This window comes from Hyperolius riggenbachi, chromosome 8 (assembly GCF_040937935.1).
Source record: "Hyperolius riggenbachi isolate aHypRig1 chromosome 8, aHypRig1.pri, whole genome shotgun sequence".
NCBI lineage: Eukaryota > Metazoa > Chordata > Amphibia > Anura > Hyperoliidae > Hyperolius > Hyperolius riggenbachi.
In genome coordinates, this window is record NC_090653.1 from 221179816 (window position 1) to 221185815 (window position 6000).

A 6000-nucleotide genomic window follows, 5' to 3' on the forward strand; every position below is an offset into this window, starting at 1 on the left:
GGACGGATGGCATAAACGAATATATAATCGATCTGAACAGCCATCAAGCCTACCAATGGTTCGATTAGATGGATAAAGAGAGATAATATCAAACATGTTCGATCACTAGTCGTTCGTTTTTGGGGTCTATTAATCGAAACTATAATGAGATTATGACTATTTTCACATACGTTTTCAACACTTGATTCGTTTACTGAACGAATCGAAGGCTAAAACGAAGGCAAAAACGAAACGTGTATTCCCAGCATTACTCTTGGAGCACTGCTGCACATGGTAGGGAAAGCAAACATACATGCCCCATGGGGCAGAAAATTATAAATCCGGCCTTGTGTATGCTTGTCCCCCCCTTGATTTTTATGAACTATTTTATTTTTAAGTTGCCCCACGACCTTATGCTGCCTGCACATAACTGGGCAACTGAGACGTACACGATTTATGAGTAAATATATACCAAATTACAAGAGCATACATAGTTATATACAAAGCTAATGAAAAGTAAAATATAAGCGTTCAGCAATGCAGGTGTATTGTTGAAAGTTTAAATTTTACTTTGCATTAGCTATCTATATAATTATAATATGTATGTTTTCATAGTGGTGACACAAACTAATAATGGAAGGACCTATGCTTACAAAATTACAACGTAGAACACAGTGGTTGCAAACACTAGGTAAAGAGATAGCCAAGCACAACCAGTGCGCCTGACATCGTTGCCCACAAGACGGAGGAGCAAAGGGGTTTGAGGTGGGATGGGGGGGAGTTGGCAATGAGCTGGAGAGTAGTTAACAGGACCCCACAGACTAGGTTGTCTGAGTGCCCAGGTGGACATCACTGATCACTGTGATATGCCATTTGATACCCCTGGATGTGTGTGTGCAGAGGTCCTTCATATTCGAGGTTTCATGCTATGTATTGTTTAAAACTCTGTTAGAAGATTAAAGACAAAGGTGTTTTGAAACGTCACCTTGGTTTGGAATTAACATTAAGTGCTTAAAGGATACCTCAACTGACATGTGACATGATGAGATAGACATGTGTATGTACAGTGCCTAGCACACAAATACCTATGCTGTGTTCCTTTTTTTTCTTTCTGTGCCTGAAAGAGTTAAATATCAGGTATGTAAGTGGCTGACTCAGTCCTGACTCAGACAGGTAGTGACTACAGTGTGACCCTCCCTGATAAGAAATTCCAACTATAAAACACTTTCCTAGCAGAAAATGGCTTCTGAGAGCAAGAAAGAGATACAAAGAGGAATTTCTTATCAGTGAGGGTCACACTGTAGTCACTTCCTATCTGAGTCAGGACTAAGTCAGCCACTTACATACTTGATATTTAACTCTTTCAGACAGAGAAAGAAAAAAAAGGAACACAGCATAGTTATTTGTGTGCTAGGCACTGTACGTACACATGCCTATCTCATTATGTCACATTTCAGTTCAGGTATTCTTTAAAGTGAACCTTAAAGTGGACCCAAATTAAAAATACAAGATTTCAGAAATAAAATCTATTTTCTAAATTATAATAATAAATAGCAGCCTTTTTTCAGCTGCATGATGACAAATATAAAATATTTTACATTTATTGGAGGAACCCCTCCCTTCCTTTCAAATTGCCGGCATTTTTCCGGCAAACTGGTGGAGTAGATGGTGTCCGGCAATGGAGGAATTGCTAATGGCTGCCCCCAGTATAACCCTAGCTATGAAAAGAGAAGGGTGAAAAGCATGCACTGAAATGATCATAGGTTTGAAGGAGTGTTTATTTATCTTTGTATGTGTCAGAGTGGTGCAACTAAATATTTTTTATTAAAAAAATGTTTGGTTTGGGTCCGCTTTAAGTGTTAAGAGGTGGCCAGATTCTGGTGAGCTCCTGGGAATAGAGGAGTGTTGTGTGCAGCATGGGGTGAGAGCACTGTGAGATCACTAACACCTGGTGGAGTGAAGGAAGATAGGAAGCGAAATGCCTCGCAAACTCTCACAACTGCTCACTGCTGCCTGGTAACTGCTTTTTGAGCAGCCAGTTCAACAGTCCATGGAAAAGAGGCCTAAGTCAGTGCAGTCTCTACATGAGGTATTTTCTATAGGTGTATAGAAAGAGTGCACAGTAGAGATACAATGCAATATACTGGTACTTAGACAGGAAACACCACTGCAGAGAACCTACAGCTAGAAGAATGTGTTGGAACATACTTTATTAATGGTGGTGCAGCTATAACATTTCAATAAACTGTTAATGAAGATGCAGTAAATGGCAGGAGGGGAAAAAGACCTGGATTTGTGTGTGAGCTGTAGTTAGGAGATGCTCTTCTTAAGATGTACTTTTTAAGTGTATTCTTTATAGTGAGAGAAGCTAAAGCAAACCTTATGATATAAGGAACTGTATGTGTAGTATTGATAATTAATATAACATTAGTAGCAAAGAAAAGAGTCTCATTTTTATTTTCAATATATACTTTTTATAACATTGCATCATTACATTATATTTGCAATTACAAACCACACACTGTATTTTAAACTATGAAACAGAGCAAAGCTAATAACCCTTTGAACTTCCCTGCCGTAAAAGCTTATCTACAGTTGTGTCTCACCGTTTCTTTGATATATAAGTGCTTCAGAAAACAGGTCTGTCTCCAACCCAAGTTGAGTCTCAGAGCTCAGAGAAGCTCTTTTACATAGATAACAAGTGAAGTTTCTTAACTCTTTCTGTACTGGAAACCGTATGAGACTCATATCATTGCTACTAATGTTCTATTTCTTAGCTTTACTATACATACAATTCATTATCTTAAAAGTTTATTTTCAGGAAGCTAGCATGGGGGTTAGTAGTTTCAAGAGATAGATTAAGAAGGTCATGTGAACAACAGTAATATTGATATTTAATTTATTATTGATTTACTAGCTGAAGATCCAGTGTTGCACTCACCTCTTGGGCGTTCCAGACGCTGGCAGCCATTCTACTTCCTGTCCACGGAGGCTCTGCATCCCTCAGGTGAGATTGCCATTTGTTGTCATGATGACAGCCGGCAATGTCACTATAGGGTTAGAGCACCACCCGGAGGACAGAGGGAGAACTGCAGCACTGGATCCCAGGGAGGTAAGTGCAGGGGCTGCTCCAGGGTCTCTTGTGGTATGATTTTTTTTTCTTGGTTTTAGGGTCTAAGAGCACATGAAAAAAATTGTACCGATTTCCAATTTCGTTTTTATTTAGAGCTCGGAGTACCTTTAAAATATGTTGACAGTGCTTTTCTGTGGTGGGAATCTAGCTGATTTTTAGCTCTTGACTGATGGCAAGATCCCCATGTTGGAGCAATTTCAACGTATGACCACATTTGCCGTTTTGAATTTTTTTTCAGCTATGCAGTTTCACCATTTCCTGAGATCACATTTCCCATAACGTATTTGTCACGGACGGTTGCGGGGCCGCAGGCGCGTCCTGTAACCGCCCGTGAAGAAAAAACGATCGCACTCGATTCTCTGCATCGATTGCGCTTCAAATCGATAGAATCTGGATTTATTGTGTAGGAGGTCTGCAGTCCTTTCTCAGCAGAGAAATAGCATCACCTTAACTGCAGGATGGCTCTTTTGATATGCTAACGAGCAGGGGCAAACCCTTGAGTTCAGAAAGCTTGTCCCAGCTGATTTCGCATCCAGATGCTAATTACAGGAACCATAAGGTTCCTTTCATGGAGGGAGATCCCAAGAAGCAGACACAGCTGGACTCCAGTCAGGCTGACTCCAGCCTTAGCAGGAAGAAATGAATGTACTATATAATCTTTTGCCCATTTACAGAATACAATAAATAGGGTGGTTATGAGAGCGGTATCATTGGATCCGTAGGGTCATGCTGGATCTCTTGATACCAGTTGAGAGGGGCCCGGGGCCCCTACAACCCAGGTCTGAATCTACCCAGGACCCTGATCTGCTGCACTAGCCATGTCGGATATCATATTAATCTGCATTTTCCTCCAAGTATGAAGCTGTTACCCCCCTAAATGTAACGTGTATGGTTCCGGAGTTACAGCAATTCATAAGTTTAGCTCTAAAATCTCTCAGAGGGAATGAACTGTCATTTGCTGGTAGCTCAGAGGGGGCCGGCATTGCCACACCCCCAAACCAGCTTCATCAAAAGCACAGAGCCAGCAGGCGGGCTAGTCCTCCACCCTGAAAACATCTTGAACTCATCGGTGCCAGCTTGAGGATATGCTGGCATCCACCTGGTCTGAACTCTGAACTATGATTGAAACCCAGAACTCTGATTTTTCCCACAAAAAGGACATCTTTCCAGGAACTAAGTATTTTTCTCCCTTCTTTTATTTTTTATACTGGCTATTACTGTTTTAATAATTGTTGATTTTAATAATTGCCTGTATATATTAATTATTTATATTGCTGTGAATAAAAGACTTCCTCCAAGTCATTCACTGTTCCGCTACCCTGCTTATCAGCACACACAGAACTGATCCCGGGTCTCTGAAGATACGCTACTGTTTGTTTGTTGTTGGCTAGACAGAATACCGTGTGTTTAACCGTTTTATTCGCAGGACTAGTCAGTCAGTAAATCGGGTCCACTGGCCCATACCAGTGGTGGTGGCAGTTACCGTGGAATCGTGTGTACGTTGTAATTACCCGTGTCTCACAGGCTCCCTTCTGAGTTGTCTGCGGCTAATTCTTAACGGTTCCTGCGCATTGACTGCGACCAGAGTTCGCACGATCTGTGCACTGGCACCGTTTGGAAGGCTAAGTGCGGTCAGCCACTAGGGCTACTGTAACTGTGGTAGGCAGCGGTTGGGACCTGTGTTGTGCTGAAAGTATCTAAGATAGCGCTAGCGCTATCAAGAAACGAACTAATTCGTTGGTGTAGCTGGAAGGCAATATATTTTTTATATATACAGAGAGACTGTGTAGCCAGTACCCCTCCCCAAAAGTTTTATTTTATTTGGCGTGGAAATGTCCGGGAACTACAAGAAAATGTGCCTGGCGGACCTGCAAAATCTTTGCCAAGAGAGAGGCATTGATGTCGGCCGCAAGAAACAAGGGGACCTGGTAACGGAATTGTTTCAATGGGATACCCAGCAACTGCAGGAGCTGGATGTGTCTGCTGAGGTAGACGCTGACCCATCTGACTCAAGGCAAGGGGATCCAGAGGCTGAAGATCCTAGGCGTACAGAGGTTGAGCATCCTGCGGGCCCTGTTGCAACAGTTACGCCAGAGACTGTCAGTATGGACCCCAATCCCAGAGTTTCTGAAAGTACTCGCCTGGAACCGGCCAGTACTGGACTGTCCGTTTGTACTGATCCGCTAATGCAGCAGGCATTACAAAAGCTGATGGACACTGACCTGGACAAGTACCTGCAGTACATGCGTGAGGAGCGCCAATCTGCTGAACGCCACGCAGAGAGGGATGCCACTGAGCGAGAACGGGAGCGCCGACGACAGCATGAGCTAAACATGGCAAAAGTGCAACAGGCCAGCCGGAGTTCACTGCCCAGCCTCCCTGCTGAAGGAGCTGCACCACCCGTAAGTGCAAAATTTAAATTTGCTAATATTGAAAAAGACACAGACATTGACTTGTTTTTGCGGTCTTTTGAAAAAGCATGCCGTCAGTATCGTCTGCCCCAAGACCAGTGGGCCAGACATCTGACACCTTTGCTGCGCTACAAAGTGCTTGATGCCTTCGCAGAATTGCCTGCGGAGAAGGATAATGATTATGCTGCTATAAAAGACGCTATCATTACTAAGTACCAGCTGACGCCAGAAGCCTATCGGAAAAAGTTCAGGGCCTGGCAGAAAAAGTCTTCTGATTCGTACCGAGATGTGGTCAGCAGCTTGCTCACCACACTCCGCCAGTGGACTCTAGGCCTCACCAAAGGGTCTTATGGCGTCCTGGAGGACTTGATAGTCCTCGAACAATTTCTGAACATTTGCCCTGCTGATGTACGACAATTTGTGTTAGAACGCAGGCCGGCTTCAGCCACTGTCGCTGCAGACCTTGCAACTACCCGG